Source organism: Dermacentor albipictus, chromosome 6 (genome assembly GCF_038994185.2).
Source record: "Dermacentor albipictus isolate Rhodes 1998 colony chromosome 6, USDA_Dalb.pri_finalv2, whole genome shotgun sequence".
In the NCBI taxonomy this organism is placed as follows: Eukaryota; Metazoa; Arthropoda; class Arachnida; order Ixodida; family Ixodidae; genus Dermacentor; species Dermacentor albipictus.
The window spans coordinates 60,503,408-60,523,019 of NC_091826.1; the positions used below are offsets into that span (position 1 = coordinate 60,503,408).

General features: G+C 44.3%; 1 long non-coding RNA gene across 3 annotated transcripts in view; it reads right to left on the bottom strand.

The window, feature by feature from the left end:
- LOC139061113 (uncharacterized) overlaps positions 1-19,612 on the bottom strand; it is a 705,274-nt gene that overhangs the window by 125,858 nt on the left and 559,804 nt on the right. For all 3 annotated transcript variants that reach the window (XR_011515178.1, XR_011515177.1, XR_011515179.1), the window contains one exon: positions 4,721-4,811. This is a non-coding gene — a long non-coding RNA (uncharacterized lncRNA). The remainder of the gene's footprint in view (positions 1-4,720; positions 4,812-19,612) is intronic.

Genomic DNA, 19,612 nt, shown 5'->3' on the forward strand with positions numbered 1-19,612 from the left:
CTGGTGTTAGCTTCTTACTATCTCTGTTTTGTACTGTATACTTACTTTCAGATATAGCCTTTCTTTGAACTTTATTGTATTAATTACAAACCGTTGTATGGTGTTCTTTAGAATAGCATTTGTCATTTCTAAAACTATATTGCACGCTGTAACAAATAACTTCATCGCATGTTTGCCATTGCAAGTAATTCTTTCTGATAAGTTTATCATCACCGACCCCAGCAAGTGCGGTTAGTGTCACAAGATGTCCTTCATTGCACTGACGGAGCTGAAATATTCAGGCTCAAGGCAACATGTTGTTCAACACAGCTGTAACAGTAGTTCTAGGAAGCTTCGAGAGTACCTGAAAATAACATTTTTTGAAGTGTGGCCACCGTAGCCCCAGAAAGCCTTTCTGAACCTCTTCGCAAGAAACAAGAGCCTTTTAGTTGAATATACCTCCAGCCCGGTTTGAGAACAGCGACGACTGGATAACAAATGGCGAAGTGTTAGAATAACGTCATCGTGGCAATATAACCCTCTCATTTATCTTCAGTGCAGCTTTATAGACGTACCCGGGCGAATACCTTTTGCGTCATGACGCACTATACTGTACCCCATTTGCTTGCTCAGCATACCGTTCAGTCAGGATGGCGCTCCGAACAAATTTCATTGCCATCGACCACAAACAGCCTGCTTGTCACTGCGCCCAGTGCCAACAAAAATTAAAGCCTGACGACGGGGTGTTGATCTCTCTTTCGTAATTTATCGTGCAATTGATATATTTAACTGATACCTAAGGCGTAATACTTGCAGAAATATTTTTAAAACATCTGTATATTCGGCCGAGGACGATGCATTGGCTGCGATAAAGAGGTTTAGTGTGCACTCAATGCAGCACTCAAGGAAACTCCTGCTGTGCATGAGGAACAGTGCTCTGACAACTACCAGGCACCTCACGACAATTCCTTGCCGAAACTTCGTGTTGTTGGCATCGCACCTCGGGGTTCACGCAAAGAGACTTACCGGAAACCATTAATGTTAGACAGTGCGTGACAGTGCATGAAGAATCAGTGTTAGCTTGAGGCTTGCATGGCGTAACAAAAGGAGCCGCGCATATAGACAGCAGCTCAGCAGGAACGTTAAAATACCGTGTTTTTTTATTTCTTTGCTTCGAACACTTAAAATAAAGAAGCTCAGAAAGGTTGCTGTAACCACGTCGCTACAGGATAATCGCGTGCCCAGGCGTACATCACTTGCCATGAACACCAAAGCAATCCGTTCAATAAATAAACTAAATACATTTATTACCACTTTAGTTACAAACATCAAGGCACATGTTTATGTATGAAAGCTCAAATAAATCGTGATAAAAGTCCATCTGCTTGTTTGAGCATTTTAGAGCGACCACGTACGCCAAAATATTTGTACGCAAATTAATTGCAGAATATGCTTGACTGCGCACGCAGCGTTGCAAAGCGCGGCCAGTGGTTCAACTTTCCTGCGACTTAGTATGGCGACGTAAAATGAAGCTGGGCTATAAGATTCGATAAAGCGGTCCACATACACGGTGTTTCAGCGAAGACTTTTAGAAATTTTAAATCTTGCCTGTGGCAGATAACACGATTCTAGTCCATGCCTTGTTCTACCCGAAACGGCGGACATCACCTGCACAAAAAAGAAATTGACATGCACACCCGACTAATTACCCAAAAATTACTTATCATGTCTTCAACTAATAACCTTATGGCACAGATTGTAGTTTACAAACTGTAGTGGGTGAGACCGTCGCAAGGTTTCGCTAGCACATGCAGCGTATGCGGCACGTGGCCGCCATGTTATCGCATTTGAACTTCACACGAAACATCACGGCGACAGCGACGCCGCAGGCGAGAACGACGGTATAAATTTGCCTTCAATGTACATGAAATTGCTTTCGCAATAAAGCTTAAGTAGCATTGACCCATCTTTGCACACTGTTAAAGTATACTTTTCAACACGGTGCCCCTGACTAAATGACACTTACGTCTCAGAACATGCGTGCCTGTTGCGTTTTCCACTGAAACGTGCCTAATTCATTACAACTTTTTTTGCAACACTAAATTTCACTACTTGAGGTGATAGATGGCAGGACAGCAGCATTGCAGGACAGCAGCATTACAGCAGCTAGCAGTAGCAGTGACGGCCGGAGGTGAGCGCAAGGCACGTGACCTCAAAGGCTTGGCCGAAGCTTTGACGGCTGCTGTGTAAGGACGTACTGATAGCTGCAGTGTATTGAAGGGCGTACAATAGCAGCACAATCAAAGCAAACGCGTCGCGCACGGGTATAACTAAAACACTGTCCGGCAACTCCGAGCGTAACAATAAACCTTGTTGTCGCTGTCGGTGCTTCACGTTTCGGGCGAAACTGTGAGAAATTTTTCATATTCTGTGAGCGATAACTATGGGAAACAAGAAAACGTAAACTAACGCCCAGGCACCCGTGCTCGGTATGATTAGTCCAGAGTTCGACAGTACGGTGGAATACGTACGCTGACCTCATATATACGCAATATAAATTAATGGGGTTTTCTACAGCGTCTTTGGAGGTCGTGCGTTCTCTAAGGCTAGCACGTAATTTAGTTCGCTTTGTCTGATGGGAGCTCAGCAGAAGACGCCAGCGTTTTGGCATGTGTACTATTTGCATTGCAATTAACCCAGAAGCGTTTCGCGTCACATGTCGAGGGTAACGTAGTGTTGCGTACGTTTAACCCCTGATTTTGCGTTAGCGCACTAATCGGCGATCTGGAGACGTATTCTCGGACGATCACCTTCAGTGATACTTTCGCCTTCGCGTGTGGTAGTGCTCAAGCAGCAAACAAGTTCGCCCGGTTTCGCTCAACCAGCCAATAAGCGCGCAGTGAAAGTGACATTGGCCTAGGTAACCATTCGAGAATGCGTCCCTTGCAGTGTCGCCTCCTTCAAGGTGCAAAAAATCTGATGTGCGGAATTCACAAAGGCTTTTGTTCGTAAAGGTTGTTTAACACTGGCTGATCGTATTCGTTAATATTATTACGATGTTTCCACATGGTAGCACCTACTGCAGTGTAATAAAGTTTTCGTAAATACATAGCAAATGTGCGACCAAGTTAACTGATCAAGCGAAATACAAATTAGACCTACTCCTGTGATTATTTAATATTTGGTTCTGTTTAGTTTTTCACAAACCACAAGTCGTCTACTTGTCGTCCCATATCTTTCAATATTTAAAGAAAAGGAGCAATACAAAAACAAAATAAAAGAAAGAAGCGCATGTCGTTGTAACCTGAATTGTGTTCTAAAGCCCTTTTCCTTCTCCCGAAGGCGGACCACGTTGCAGCAGTTTGCCGGAACTGCAGTTAGGCGCCCAAGCAACTGTAAGAAATGGCGCCGTCAAAAAACACTGTTTAACCTTTCTGAACCATTAGTTATACTCGCATGAACCGAGGCTGGCTGGAAACCTTTCCCACTTCTCCCCAGCTTTTCGTTTCCTTTCAGGCGTGCACTACAGGTTTGCTGACAGGCACGTGCCTGACCCAGTGTGACCCGACAGTTCATCTTCTCTCAGCTCCAGACTTCATAAATAGTTAATGCAGCGCTACGGACAGCAATGTTTGTGTATAATTACCTCTTACAGCCGCACGGCGGTGAACTCTCCTGCGACACGCGGTCTTCTTTTTCTTTCTGGCTTTTCTTTTTCTGCCCGATCAGAGCCATCTTTCTGCCTCATAAGCATTCTCGCAGCTTTTTTTTTCTTACGACCACCTAACAAGCTAAGAACCTGTTCTCTGGGGAGACAAGCTGAACGACTCCTTCCTGGCGCATGCACTCTATCGATTTCCGATAAAAAATTCTGCTTCGAATTGGGAAATGGCTGTCGATGAAACGAAGTAGAAGAATAAAAGAAATCTGGCCCCTCGTAAATCGGCGATGGTATGAAACATGGCGAAGTATATCCACTCCTTACTTATGTGCAACTTTGACGCGTTATTAGATTTCTGAGAACATGTTACTGGGCTAGTTCGTGTTTACTTGATGACATTACGCAGTGCAAATGCAAAAGCACAAAGAAGAGACAGAGAACACTGCTGGGATGTGTTTGTTTTTTGTGTTCCTTGGTTGTCTTTGCGCAATTACGCTACATCCAGTCAAAACATTCGTATTATTATTACAGAACTTGAGAGGTGGTGAGCGAGTCGTTTTTTTTTCTTCTTTTGGCGAGGTTCTTTCTTTAGCAATGGCTGCTCTCTCACGTAATACTTAAAACACTTCGGCAGAAACCACCTTAGCATGACTGTCAACGCTAATCTGATTGCTACTGAAGCACTTTAGCGGCAAGCCGCATCGCTGATGAGACCTCTATCTACAATCTTTAAATATATAGGCATGTCTGACTGCGAACGAAGAGCGCTACGATTGCATAGGCGTCGACTTCAGGCGTAAGTCTTTTATTCATAATCAGGCGCAATAGCGGGAGTTGATTGGTACTGAAGCACTTTAGCGGCAAGCCGCATCGCTGAGGAGACCTCTATCTACAATCTTCAAATATATAGGCATGTCTGAATGCGAACGAATAGCGCTACGATTGCATAGGCGTCTACTTAAGGCGTAAGTCTCTTATTCATAATCAGCTGGAATAGCGGGTGTTCACACTTTCATCAGTCGGACGTGCATCTGTGACACGCGCACGCAGAGCTTCGACAGAGTTTAGAAACAAACTTACGAATAAGCCCACTCTACCCACAGGCATTCGTGGAACAGTGCGCTGAAGCGTCCGGTTGCTCTGGTGGCGGGTGCCGTGCTTGCGCCCGGATCTTGAGAGAAATTTTTTCCTCTAAATGGAAGGCATGGAAAGGCGGTTAGACAGACACGGACACGCCGGCCGGAAAGCGGACAATTAATCTTAAGAATGCTATTCATTTTATACACGCATTTATTCGTTCCTACGAAGGAAGTTTTGAACAACAGAAATCAATTGCTGTCGTCTGCTGCCTTTCGTTTCCACCTTGCCGAATTTTGTAAGAACAGCATTGATTCGGTAAATGCTCGTCTGCGCACAAACCTGGTAATCAAATATAAGAAATGAGAACATTACTGCCTCGTTAGGTGTGTTCTTGATTTACCAAATGCAGAGCGAAAATAACGGCGCGATTGCTACTCACCCGCTGCGGTGGCACATCATCACCAGCAGCAGCAGCATCGTAGGCATCATCAGCAGCGACATCATCATCATCATCAGCCTGTTTTACGTCCACTGCAGGACGAAGGCCTCTCCCTGCGATTTCCAATAACCCCTGTCCTGCGCTAACGGATTTTAACTAGCGCCCACGAATTTTCTAATTTCATCGCTCCACCTGATCTTCTATCGTCCTCGATCGCGTTTCCCTTCTCTTAGTACCTATTCTGTAACCATAATAGTACAGCAGTTGTCTAACCGGTGCATTACATGACCTGCCCAGCTCCATTTTTTTCTCTTGATGTCAATTAGAATGTTGTCTATACCCGTGGCTCTCTGATCCAAGCTGGTCTCTTTTTGTCTCTTAAAGTTATGCCTAGCAGTCTTTGTTCCATCGCTCTTTGCGCGGGACTTAACTTGTTCTCAAGTTTCTTTGTCAGTCTCCAAGTCTCTGTCCCATATGTAAGCACTGGTAAAATGCACTCATTGTACACCTTCCGCTTCAATGATAATGGTAAGCTTCCAGTCAGGAGCTGGCAATGTCTGCCGTATGCAATCCAACCAATTTTTATTCTCCTGTGAAGTTCCTTCTCCTGATCAGTGTTCTCTATGATGAATTGACCTAGGTAAACGTGCTCCTTCATAGACTCTAGAGGCAGACTGGCGATCCTGAACTCCTGTTCCTTTGCTCGGCTATGACTGCCTAACTTTCGACATAAGGTACGCCGACACTCTCATCATGAGACCTGCCGCAGCAGGTGCAACAGTGTTTAGGCTTTAGAGGGACGCTAAAGGATAGTGTCATGCTGCGTTAGAATACTTCATCACTGATATTGCTTCAATGAACTTCATATATATTGTGAGCAAAATATTCCCTTCGCATGTGCCTCATCTGTACATATCGTAATCTACTCATATCATCACCACACCTGTACATATCATAGTCGCGACTTTTAGCCATCGCGTGCGCCGATTATTATAGAATAAAGAAGTTCCAGACGTGGTGGAAACGCGTCGTAAGGCTTCATAAGAGACATCTGCACAATCTTCGTCCCACGACAACGACGGTCAGAGAGAGTACAAAGAGGCAAAATGCAGTAATTAACAGACGAAGTTTGTTGAAGAATCCGGTTATGTTCAAGAAAACAACTGTGAAATTCACCACATAAACCGGGGACACGTACAGGTGTCCAGAGTAATACTTCATCACCAGGGTAGCAAATCACATTGCGGCAGTGCTTGCGATTATCTAGGGAGATGTCGGTGTTAATGCGAGTGAGGTAGAGCAGTGGGCAAGGGGCGAAAGAAATTGTTCAAAAAAAGGCACTGCCGATGAGGCAGGAGCCGAGAAGAAAGATGCATCAGGGACGAAAGTTGGTGAGCGCCCGTGGACAAGAAAGAATGAGGAAAAGCTGGTAGTACGTTGAGGTGAAGTGTTGTAAGCAAAAGTTGCAAACAGTAGGATTGCATCCCAGTTTATGTGGTCCGGGCTGATGTGCAATGAGATCATGTCTGCGAGAGTACGATGGAAACGCTTGGTCAAGCTGTGCTGGTTGCTCGTAGAACTTCGCTAAGGACGGAAGAGAGGAATATCTTGCCGCGGATGCTGTGGAGAACCCGTGGTGCCCCATGGTGTAAAAAGATGCGTCGCAGGAAAAATTCTGCAACTTCAGAAGCTGTACCAGAATGTAGAAAAGCTGTCTGAACAAAAAACATTATGTATATATATATATATATATATATATATATATATATATATATATATATATATAAGCTCCGTGGTAGGTACAGGGATCGCTAACCTCCACGCAATTGTTACGTGCGGCGAGCGATGAACAAAGGAAGTAATTACACTGTATTTAAAGACAGAGCAGTGCAGCCAGAGACCAAGATGGAAAACAGCTCGTGCCAAACACGGTCGCCCGCCTTCATCTTCCTTTGTGCCATATCCCTTAAGCGCCTGTTCTACGTTAACAATATTAATTGAAATGATCATTTAGCTTGCATACTTCCAACAACAGCAGCGGTGCACGCACGTCCACTTTCGTTCTTGCAATACTCGGAACCAGAGTTTCACGGGCGGATGTAGGCCATTCGCGTTTTCGAGGCTGTTGCGGCGCTGAGCGACCGGCTTGTGCTGACAAATCCAGTGGAAACATAATCTCGCAACACAACACGCCTATGCATGACCACGCCCTTGACCGCAATGCCTGCAGAGTTTTGATTTGCTCTGGCGACGGGAGCTGCTTCGCAGCGTGCGTATCGTCGTGAAGCACGGGTTCGGTCGTCCATAGGCACCGATCACGGCTGCTTCGATTTTCTCATTTGCGAGCGCTTAATCGAAGACTAAGTTATTCTTAGTGTAGGCTTAGTCAGTCCACTTCTGTGAATGCCAAATAAAACGAACTAGAAATAGTTCTGAAATCAGAAAAAAACGTTATTTTTATGTTAGCTTTAGCTCGTTATTATTAGAAGAAGAATGAGCAGGAGAATATAAATGCGAAGTATTGTAGTTCACCTGCGTGAAAGCGTGTTACGCACATATCTTTAAGAAAGGAGAACAAAAGCTTGTGGCATTATCGTAGTTACAGCACAAGGTAAGTAGTGTCATTGAACATCACTGTCTTCTGTCGAGGGTGAGGTTTCACTAGAACTGGCGGACTACATAAACATAACGTAAATGGGTCGTATACGAAATACGCCTGGCGTGGACTGTCAGTCACATTGTTAACTACTACTGCTTTCACCTATTTTCGGCAATAGTTTATTACGATGTTGTAATTAGGCGTCATTTTCTTTGGTTTTCATCACCAACAGTCCAAACAGACGAGTGGGAAGGGTAGAATATATTTTCAAAATATGTACGGTCCCATACCATTTGGTATCCATCCAAGTCTACGTTAAGAAAGTTGCAAAGAATTCAACAGACTAATGCCAGACTTCCTAACCTTCTTCCTTCGTGAGTGCTGTTAGCCGCTTCCTGGATGCCTTCGTTAATACTATGCCTAGCATCACAATCCTGGCTTGCCTCTGAGCTTACGAACACTTCTAGCTTTAAAAAACAGTTAATGGTTACCGATCCTAATTCTGTAAAATTGATAGGGAATAACCGTTACGAACCCTCCTCGAATCTTCCATTTTCACCACACATCCAAGGAAAGATACGTTTACAATATTTTAAATGAATTGTTTACCCTTTTCTTGCATTATCCCGCTATGTCGAAGCAGCGCTGCCTATTACCAGCAAATATATGGAGTAAAGAAAGGCACGAGGAAAATTTCGGCCATACGCCTTTCCATATACGGAAATAAGAACTGAGAATGCACTGTGTGCAAACTTAAATTCACAAGAAACAAATCCGCAGAGCGAGGAACATTCCGTTAAAAAAGAAAAGGTCAACTATGGAGAGCTAGTCATAACCCTGGCTGGTGCACTGTCCCACAAATGCGTCGCTCTTGAAGCGTGAAACACCCTCATTCACATTACTACGGTTCAAGTCACACATCGCTGGTGCGGTCCTCGCCTTCCAGGCAACGTCAGAATCAGGGTGGCAGCAAAGATCCGTCCCCTCATGCGCGAAAAATTACGTTTTCTCTCCGTTCACGCGCGCTGGCTGGCATCGTCGCACTTTGTACGTTTCTCTACTTCACTTTCTGTGACCATCCATATCTTTCGCAACGGCCGGGGTACAGGCGGTCAAAACCTGTCGACGTTCCCGTTTACACATACTGGGTGTTTTTTTTAACCATTCTGCTTCGTGTACGAGGCAATATTATGCACAAACGTGACCAGAACAGAAGTGAAACAATAACAGGAAAAGTGACAACGTATTGCTTGAAACTAACTGTCATGGCGCAATGGCTGTGGCTCCGTGCTCCTGAGGGCGAGGTAATGGATTCGATTCCTAGTAGTGCTAATCGCCTTTCAAGACACGGAATGCACAAACTCTTTATTGCTCTTTCTGCCGTTTTAGAGCGAATAGCTTTAATTTGCCGTCTCACCTTATTTCGTACTCCAACTGGCACGTTCTTCGTCGAACACCAATTCACACTGTGTGTCGCACGGGCTATCGCCAAGACTTCGCATCCTCTGGAGCTGTTTAGCCTGTGGATGGTGGCGACGCTTTGTCACGTTTCTCCAGTGCTATATATATATATATATATATATATATATATATATATATATATATATATATATATATATATATATATATATATATATATGCTTTCTGGTCTGTGATCATGAAATGTACTTTTCGTTCAAAGTAACACAGAGTTGAATGCAATGCGCTTGCAAACGTATTTGCGACTACATTTCAAACTCTTGACGTTCAGCAGCCGCTGCCTATACGGTAACCTACTTTGGTTGAAGAACCCTATCGTCCGCTATTTTTTCCACGTTTCCTTCAATCCACTTCGGTGAACCACACATCAGTATTTTCGATGGTCAAGACGGCGGAGAAGCACGCTAAAGTCATCCAACTCACGATGGACACTCCGGCCATAGACTCTCAGCTCCTACATCTTTGGGATGCCAGAAGAGGACTACTGAGGCGGTGGAAAAAAGATGAAACTTGACCGAAAATTGCAGAGACGGATCGCTCACATAACCAAGCAAGCAGAAGAATACGGAGATCAACTCAGTAGGCAGAACTGGCATAAGCTATGCGACCAACTTCAAGGGACACTCAGCACGAAGAAGACCTGGCTTATACTGCGAGCCCTTCTCGCTACCACCAGAACCAAGGCCCAGTTAAGATATCACCTCAAGAAAGCCATCCCATCCCATCCCATCCAACCCATCCAGGAACTGAGCAACAAATTCTGGAAGAAATCAAGCGTAAACTTGTCGTTGATAATGCCCCCAATGTTAACGATCCCCCACCGTAAAAAGGCGAACCAAATCTCACCCTGGACAGCCCTTTCACGCTTCCTGAACTCCATGACACCCTTGCCAAATTGACCCGTAACATATCGCCAGGAATTGACAAGGTGACCAACAAGATGTTACGAAACCTCCCTGACAAGGCTCTAAACAGACTCCTCGACTACATGAATAACTGCTTGTAAAAAGGCGTGTTCCCGGCAGAATGGAAGCACGCAGAAGTCATTGTGATCCCAAAACACAACAAGCCACTGCAAATCAGCAACCTACGGCCCATCTCCCTTACTTCCTGCGCTGCAAAGCTTCTCGAACACATGGTTCGCAATCGCCTCACCACATACCTCGAATACTCAGAACTCATGCCCGACACAATGTTTGGCTTCCGACAGCTCTTCTCAGCACAAGATATACTGCTGTGGACGTTAGACTCTGGAGTTTTGCAAGACAAGTAGCGCCACCTGCCGTTGCGAAGAGGCAGTATTTGAGTAGTGCGAAGCCCGACTCCCTTGCTAAGTTGCATATGCAGCTACCGACTGCGAAATAACGATTTAACTAGATTTTGCACCATGTGTTCTGCGCATTTAACACCCAGACAGAAAGCTGTTGATTTCTACGCTAGTCGGACGCGCCGCCAAACTGCCATAAAGCGCTTGCTGGCTCACTCTTCAGACTGGTGGCGGAAACGACGGCAACCACGATAGCTACGCTTGCAACGAAGAAACGCCGCAATCGAGGCTACTGTTGTGTTGTAAATTTTCATGAACGTGAAGGACGGAATAACAACGTTCAGTTTTACCGATTTCCATCGTGATCGCATGAAGGGAAAAGGCGGGAGCGCTGGATACGGGCCGTTCAAGCTGTTGTGTAATCGGATTACTTGCATTCCTCGCAACACAGCGGCTCGCATGAGAAAGTGCGACAATTTTGTACTTGTGTAATTGGGTTGCGTAGCCCTTACGGAGGACCGTGGTAACCAAGCGAAAACTCAAGAATCTGTAGCCGTTACTCCGTCGGCAACAGAAAAAAAAAACAACATTGCGAACTATCCTGCTTATGTGCCATCGATATCTCCACCTTTTAACAGACGTCCACCTCCGCTTAACTCAACAAGTGGAACGGAGAGATTTGGCAGGTCAGCTTAACCAAACATTTTGGTTCGTTTATGAATTCAGAATCCTGTTCTAGAGCATCGTTGTATCGCGAGCTCATTTCTACTTTCGATATTTTGTATGTCCTGCGCCGTTACAACAAGCACGCTTCGCAACGTGCTGAGCCTGCTCGACTGCGTTTTTCAAATGTGAGCAATAATGTTGCTGTAGGGGCACTGGATGAGTACTTGTGAAGTAACACACGCGTATAAAGTAAAATAAAATGTCGCGTTTATTTACATTTATTTGTGTGCGCTTGTTGCTCGAAGCGTATGCGAAAAGTTCAAATTAAGGTATTGAGCGATGCTGTAGGTCCTACGAGAAAGACGCAGTGCGTAGGCACTGTAGGAAGTTTACTTTCGTTATGATCGTACGTTGTTTGCCTTGGAAAACGTTTTCTGTGTGCTGCCCTGGAAAAGGCTATGAAAGGATTTACTCTCTAAATAATTGCGAGACAAAACATTACGATAAAATACATAAAGATATAGGAGATACTTAAGTCTTGTGTTCAGGAGACATTAAATATGAAGCAATTTGAAATGCTTAGATGTTTATGCTGATATGCCTATAAACAAACCTGATGCTCTCCGTGCTTGCGAGTTGCAGCACGCCGAAATAACACTTGAGACTTTATTTTATATTGTACAAGTACTTCGCCCTGTTGTGCTTCCTTTCCGAAGCGTGGATGGGCGGAAGAAGCTTTCCAGGTCCTTGATTTTTAGGAAACCGTGCCTCAACACAAACGAAAGAGAAAGGTCCATTGTGGCCTATGCGCCTTCGCTTGCGGACAGCTCTCCTTGCACTACTCAGCGCCAAGGATGTGATGGGGACGCTGGTGACGGGTTTTCCCGCAGCGCCGCCTGGGCAGAGTCTGAGGTCTATAGCCCAAAGAAGACTTCTTGGACCACCTAGAACGCCACAAAAGTTCTCTATTTTTACAATACATGTAAAAGGAGCCTTCGATAGTGTGAAGCATGAAGCAATCCTCCAAACTCCCTAAGACGCAAACTCCGGAATCCGGACCTACCAATACGTACACGGAGACTTCTTTCCCTTTTCTATACAAATCTTCCTGTGAAACATTTTCCCCTTTTCCCGGCTTTTTCTCTCACTAGTTCAGACAAAAATGAAAAGCAATATTACACTTGAAATGAAAACGTTTAAGCCATTATACAAGAACATAAAATGCAACGAAAACAGCCGACCCAGGACGACAAATAAGGCCTTATAGAGCTGCATAATATTGCTGTTCCTCACGTTTTTCGCGTATCACCGTTCTTCCTTTTTTTTTTGCGACTAAGCGATGCAATTTACGGAAAAGCGTCGGGCCATGCATCGACTTATGCTATAGATAGTGCGCGTCTTCAATTTCACCCATTTCCTTGTAACTGAGAACTCGGGCAACGAAAACAGGCAAATACCAATAGCACATGAGGCCAGCACAGGGGATACAGAAGGCAATCAGGTCCTTGAACATCGATTTTCGCAAATGTCAGTCTCTCTTCGATTGCGCCTGCATAACTATTGCATAAACACGAGTGGGCCTGGTCCTCATGACGTTCCAGATTTTTCTGGTAACCAAGCTGTCGAAACAAACTACCATACAAGAGCGTCCAATTCGAAACGAGACTGCGAAAGGGCACTTGAAGAGGGAGGCACATTTGCTCCGCCCCGGTGTCGAGTGCTCCATAAAATGCAACAAAAATAGCCGACTGAAGGATTACGAATAAGACCTTATAGAGCTGCATAATATTGCTGTTCTTCACTTTTTTCGCATATCACCATTCTTTTTTTTATTTTCCTTGTCTGCATATCTTGACCGTCTTTCCTATCGTATACGTTTCTTGCGCTTTTTCTTATTTGTTCTGCCTGTAGTCCAATGAATAATATAAATGCTGCCATTTTCCTATTTACGACCTCAGCTCATGCAAGCCAGCCTCCTTCGCTTCCGGGTAATGAATAACTTTCTAACTAAGCGATGCATTTTACAGAAAAGCACCGGCCCATCCATCGACTTATGCTATAGATAGTGCCTTTTGAAGAATAGATATCGAAGGGCTCTTCCTGAGCGGGATCCATGCGTCGCCCTTTAATTTCCTGCGTGGCTTTTCAGTCACCAGTGCCCCATGTTTCGTTCTTTTCTCGGGTACTCTCGCTCAATCATATTTTTTTCGTTAATATTGTCTTGTTTTTGTTGGTAATACAATTTCGCTATTTCCTCCGTTCTCTCTGGTGTCTAGCTCATTAAACACTGCGTTTATTTTATACTAGACCGTTATCTACGAAACGTTCATGTTGCACACTCAGCGCCTTCAAGAAAACACGGGCTCCACCTTGGGTTTTTCCAAGATGAACGAGAAATTTGCGTCACCTTGACAATCCCGTGGTCACATGTTGAAAAAAAAAATGTTGCGACATGAAAGCAAATAAAGAAACGTAAAACAGAAGTCATTACATGAGATGACGAGCACGAAAAGATTCCAACTGGCACGGAGAAAGTCCTTGCATCATAATTTCGTTCACCTTTACTGACTTCACATTACTGCATTCAGTGCATTCTTTACTCTCAGCAATGGCCAACCAGGAAGGACGCGAAGCTAACAACCAGCTGTACGCGCCTGTCACCAAAGTTAACTGTGGTACGCGTTCTCTCCGAGTGTAGGCAGCTATCTCAAAGATCACCGTTTGATATTTTTTTCCGTGCACAAAAAAGAGCTGCCCAGCGTGCGTATAGAATGGATCGACATAGAATGTGGATCCTCGCTCTGTGGACATTCTGCCCTGAACACAATACTACTCCTCGTTTATTCTATATTTCGCGTATACTATAGCATGCAAAAAAAAACAGACTTTGTGATCGAAATTGTGCAACCTGACAAACGTAAGCTGGCGGCCGAGGGTGTCCGAACCTGACGAATGTCAAAGGCCAGAAGTAGCAATGCTACTTCTGGCCAGAGCTAGTTACCCAAGGATGAAAAAACAAACATACTGGAGAAAATCTTCACAATCGTATGAGGAATGTGTCTGCCTAATCCTGTAGCGTGAGGAGACAACACAATAAATCCTAGCGAAATGCGAAAGTATTCACTGATCCGTCTTCCGGAACCGCTAGGATTTAAAGCGGATGGAAGCATTAACTGAAGTCTAGATAATCAAGAGACGTCTAGAGTGCTGTTGGAAAAAAAGTATGGAAGATATTTATAACACCGGATCCGTTACAAGCATACCTAACAATACAAGTTAGATACAGAAATTTTAAGGAAGAAAGAACACGTTGAAGAGACAATTACCAAACGCTAGACTTACAAATATCTACAGAGTACTCGATTAGTACTCTGTACACTCATCGTGTACCCTGTACTCTGTACGCTGACTACTTTTCGTCACCCCGTTTCCAAGGGGGTGCCAATAAATTACCCTCAACCTCATCATGGACGTTCGTTAAAAAACATTCAGGGGCTATAAATGCAAAAACCACGATTTGAGTAATACGCACGCCATAATGGGGAACTCCGTAATGATTTTGCCCACCTGGGGTTATTTAAAGCCCAGCCAATGCACGGTGGACGAGTTACGTTTGCAGTGCAGTTCACGCCCTTCGAAATGGTAAGACCGTGGCCACGGATTGTAACCATGGCGTCGTGCTTAGCACTGAATGGGACAGCCCTAAGTCATCTTCGCGGGTTTTCTTTGGCGAAGAGAAAAGAGGGCCCCCCAAAAATTTCTAGTGTGGGTATTCGCACAATAACTACCCATACGTGATAAATAGCCTGCAGCCACGAATTCATCGCTATTCATATGAGACTGGCACAAAAATGACATTTGCGAGTAGCTGTCGGAAAAAAACAAGCTATCCCGACATTCATTCGCGTGCTGTTGCGAACGAAGTTTAAAAAAGAAGCCTTCGTGAAAAGGGATAATTTGGATAGTTTAATGCACACATGCTATCGGCTTTATGTTGGTTTGGAGAAAGGAAGCACTAATGATATTTGGCATCAAACGGGCCTTGTGTTGCTGACCATTACGCTATGAACCACGGGACAAAGACAAACATACTTAACAGAACCTTGACTGGGGCTAGTTGATGTGTACTGAGACCCATGTTATTTAGTCCGAGGAGGACGAATATTAGTTTCACGCTGCATAACGTGAATCTCCGTCAGCACCAATTGGCCAAAGCCAAGATTCTCTTGATGCGTATTTCTTCTGCATTTGGCGCTATGTTTTCATCGCAAAGCAAGATTAAATCGTTTTCGACTTGTGAAAATGTCATCGCCATCACAGTGTGCCAATAACGCGTCGGCCTGCGTGTCCCGGTTGTAATCTTTCCCACTTGTTCCTTATCACGCTAAATAACTTGTGCTGCAGTTTAATTCCGTAATGATCAAGGTATCATATTTCCTACGTTCATTTGGTACCTCAGAATTCTGAATCAAGCATGGGAATACCAATGCATGGCATACTGCAGCATTGCTAATACGCTGAGAGCAAATATTCCGTTGAGCGACAATACAAATGACAAATTAAGTACTATTTTAATCATATTTTTCCTCAAACACATTTTATTTTCTATTCGCAAATATGTGCACTTTATAGACAGAGAGAAAGGTGAACGTGTTTCTAAATTTGTTTGGTGTAAGAGTGTACTCGGATATTACAGCGTTATACCCACAAAATACCTTTCAACGAGGCCTTGCAGAACGAAACTCCACGTAAATAGTCATCGCAGCTGCGTATACTAAAAAATTTGCTTGTGTCAGGCAACGAAACGGGTCTGTGACTCTAGCGCAGGGTGCAGCAAATTGGGTGCGACGCGTGGTATGTAAACTAAACAGTCTTTCAGGATGCCATTGCTGTTGTAAACCATCCTTATAAGCATTACAATAGACTTTACGAAATGGATGACTCATTTTTAATGTAACCATTGCACCATGCACTAAGGCCGTCGACATGACAGCACGATACTAATTCTGTCGGTTATATGGCTGTTGTATTTCATTGGCTTCTCTCTCGAAGGAAAGATGTTAACCGAGAGGTCCGATTTTGATTAATCTTATTATGAGAAGCCAACAAAGACACCAAGGACAACATAGGGGAAATTACTTCTGCTTACTAATTGAATTAAAGAAATGATAAATTCGTGGCACTGAAATTGTAAGAAGAAACAACTTGCCGCAGGTAGGGAACTATCCCACGTCTCCGCATTACGCGTGCGATGCTCTGACAGTTATGCGAAGACGTGGGATCGCTCCTCACTTGCGGCAAGTTGTTTCTTTATCCACTTTCATTGCCATTATGTTTTCATTTCTTTATTTCAATAAGTAAGTACAAGTAAGTAAGTAAGTAAGTAAGTAATAAGTAATACAGTTAGTAAGTACAAGTAATTTCTCCAATGTTTGCTTGGTGTCTGTTAGTTGGCTTCTCATGACTTGGCTTCTCTCACTTATACGAAAGTCCACCTAGGACATCACTCCTATTTCCTTGTAAAAGTTATCAGAGAGGAAAGGTGCATGCTCATTTCATAACCGCTAAGACGATGTACAAATATCACACTTAAAAGAAATAAAAACAAATTCTAGGGACTGACGAAAAGATTGTATTGATTTTAGGGTTTACACGTTCTGCAAATGCATACAGTTACGATAAAGAAAGAAGAGTGATGATTAGGGCTCGCTCACTCAGCAAAACGCCACAGCTCTGAGCACCACGCATGACACGTTAGAGCCCAGATAGTCAACTTATTTAACCACAATTTGCATGAAAGTGTTGCATGCCAGAAATAAGTTTTGCGCATGCCGGATTTAAAGTGCGGTCGTATAGCAGCGTACGGGCCAGTTCTGTCAATTCGAGTCCTTCGCTCAGGTACGCTTAAAAGAGCTACTATAGTTTCCTTGATTTTCTTTTCCTACTATGACAAATTGAAAAATTTTACACTGTTCTTTTCGTACACACCGATTTCTTCTTGCTGTTCGAACAAAATATAAATCAAATTAATTTGGGCGTACAAGCTTAGAAGGTCTTATGTTCTTTTCTTCATACAAAGGCCAAAACATTCCAATCTGCACAGGGCTTATGATATCTCAGAACTATTCTCTTTCACACCTTGTCTTCAACAGCAAATATTGTTGTCGGCCTTAGGCAATCATTCTTTAAACTTGAAGGCACGTGCACTGGCGGTTCTTATTGTGTATTTCTGAAAAACTTGAATGCATCCCCAGACTAAATGAATAAATGCGTAATAGCTACGTCACGAGATACTTGACCATGGTACCAAACTCTCCCACGAGTCACGACATGGGGCCGTATTCTGAAACGATCCACTTAATCGATAGTATCGCCTCGGCAATCGTTCACCGTCAGGCACGACCCCATTGGCTGATTGAGCAAAATCGGATGACGTAGGTCGTCCGATTTTGAAACGATTCACTTCGGCGATGGCATCACCGAAGTGGATCGTTTTAAAATACGACCCATGGTCTCATCTCCTTTGTTTTCCATGCTCGCCTTTTTTATTGTATCCTACTTTCATGTCCAAAAGCAGCACACAAAGCTTTGAGACTTCAGAGGCGTGTTTGATATACCAAGCTCCAGCACGCTGTTTCATCGCCCGCGAGATAAGGCGATCGAGCAGTTTGTGAGCGATGTTAGCGTGTCGCCCACCAGCAAGCGCAGCGTGACGCAATTCAGCGTCCTCAATATTGCGTAAGCGGCGCGGAGAAGAGCGCGTCACTTTGCAGAGGACGATTAGGTTTCGTCTCCTCGTGTGTCCGGCACTGCACGGCAAACCTTAAACGAGGTAAGCGGGGCAGGCTTTCAGAAAAGCGGCGAGAAAAGCTCGTTAACGGGATGACTCAGCAGGTCTGTAGAAGTTTCCTGCAAATGCCGCACTATTTAACTAAACCCATGAGAGTTCTCAGCTATTTAGAATGCGCTTGAGACGATGTGATGCGATGTCAAGAGGGAATCGTCAGGGTCAGCAAATATAGTGAGGTGTTATGAAAGACGCCAAAGCGTGTTTCAAACACAAGCCTGCCTTGCAGCTTCTGAGGAAAATGTGGGAACATTGACAAGCATCTATCAGCACGAATGCAAACGTCGATACAAAAACATTCTTCCACAGACCAAGTAGTCACCAGGCTTTTCTTACCTAGGAGCATGTCCTCATCAATTCTCAATCGGGTGCTTGCTACATATAACAGCGATCAATCCGATAAAGAAAAGATACACGTCGCGGCAATAGCCACGGACGGCTCCTACGAGTTCTAGGTATACAATACGCGCTCCATTCTAGAGGTCACATTAGTGCAATCACAACAACTGCAATCGAAAATCATCATGGAACCATCATGCCGTGATTAGATATCGACATCGCTTGAAAATAGACCCCTCCATGAAATAGAGCGCGTTAGGTATCATTGAGCATTTCACCGCGGCTTCTGCACAACCACCACCGCCACCTCTCCTCCTGTCAAGTGCCTCTATAGGTCACGCTACTCCGTTATTCCTCTCCCATTCTGTCGCATCGGTTGCTCCACCGACGACACACCTACCTACATTGCGGAGGTGCAATCTTAGATCTGTTTGGTGCTTTTGCATTAACATATTTAGGAAGGTATATCATGCACTTGTATAAGGTTCAGCCCACTGAGACCTTTGTGTATACAGCCCCAGGAATGAATCAGCTCACTTTTCACTTTTTTTTTAGCACTGACACCATGTTGGGAGCCATTTAGTGCCCTGTGAGTAGCTATAACATTAGGAGAACATAAAAACCGCTTTATTGAAGAAACATTTTAATAGTTTTGTTGAGGGAAGAAGTGAACGATGTCGTTACAATTTTATCGAACGAATTACGTTAACTTGACTACAATCAGTGCAATGTTGGAGCTACTGTGTATCACTATATCAATGGCAAATTATCGTGTGCCGTTCTCTTTAAAAGCAAACGGGGCTCCCTCTACTTTCAGCTCACCACTTATTGATTTGTGAGGCATACGGCCTGAACGCTATGGGAGGAGCCTACAGAAGAGGCCACACAGAATTCTGTACGTGGTTCGCAGTTTCAGTGACGCTTACTTCGCCGAATAACTTCGCTTTCAGTATATTTGTGTCAAGCGGCCGAATTAGGTTTTGTGTTTATCTTTCGTGTACACATAACACTCCGCCGCTTATACCCTAATGCTACACGCAGTAGCTGCAGTAAGAGAACATTTTATGTACTCAAATTCCACGGGTCTCAGCAGCTGTTTGTAGAAGTTGTGTGCTCCTTAGAGCATGCGCACGGCTGGTGTGCACTCTCTTCCATTTACTCCCTCTTCTCAGCCCGTTTCTCCTTCCCCCAGCGTAGGGTAGCAAAGCGGACGTGCGTCTGGTTAACACCCCTGCTTTTTGTCTGTTCTCCTTCTC